This window comes from Macrobrachium rosenbergii, chromosome 43 (genome assembly GCF_040412425.1).
Source record: "Macrobrachium rosenbergii isolate ZJJX-2024 chromosome 43, ASM4041242v1, whole genome shotgun sequence".
Taxonomy (NCBI): Eukaryota; Metazoa; Arthropoda; class Malacostraca; order Decapoda; family Palaemonidae; genus Macrobrachium; species Macrobrachium rosenbergii.
Window position 1 is genome coordinate 28919125 of NC_089783.1, and position 973 is coordinate 28920097.

A 973-nucleotide genomic window follows, 5' to 3' on the forward strand; every position below is an offset into this window, starting at 1 on the left:
ATAAAATTACTGTAAACCTATTTTTTGTTAAAAGGACCAGTTACCTGAGAAACTAGTGAGAGGTAAACTGAATGTGTTTCGTTATTCGTTCATCACTAATTTTAAAGGTGACAAATTTCGTTTAGTAAGGAGTACATTTTCCTTAGGCCTGCATGCATTCACGAAATTTACTTAGAAAAATTTTTTTACAAGTTACCCAATTTCGTAAAAAAGAGTTTGAATCAGCCAACAATAAAATCAAACTACGTTCGTCATCTTGTGAATGTGATAAATTGCACTGCTTTCATTCAAAGTACAGATTATTATTTATTATGTATCTAGAACCACATCAGTGTATCAGACATAAAATTCCGTTACACCAATTTTTTTATTGCAGAAGTCTTTTAAATGAAAAGCAAGCAATGAACTGCGTCAACATAGAGATGAACAAGGTACCCATGTTCGTTGATTAGCAGACTGGAACATACATCATTTAGAAAATGACGCAGTATCCATCGGTACATTACATTCTCAGAACTAGAGGGAGTCATTCTGATGTTATTTATACATGAGTTTTGCAGTGCGGCAATCGACCTCGCTCTCACCTGTTGGGAAAGGAGGGGCTTCGGGGCGGGAGCCAACTCGCCTCTTGGGGAAGTGGAAGAGAAATTACTTGCTGGGAAGAGGAAGGAACCATGGCTCATATGTTGGATAAGGAGGCTGGAGGCGTAGCACATTCGTTGGAGGAGGGAGGAACCATGGTCTCTGTTGGAAAAGGAGATGGGAAGCATAGAACATTCTGCAGAGGAGGGAGGAACCATGGTTCACTTGTTGGAGGAGGAGGGGGTAGCCTTGATCCATCTATTGGAGAAAGAGGTAGGAGCCATGGTTCAACTGTTGAAGGAGGGGGTAGCCTTGGTCCACCTATTAGAGAAAGAGGGAGGAGCCATGGTTCAACTGTTGAAGGAGGGGCTAACCCTGGTCCATCTATTAG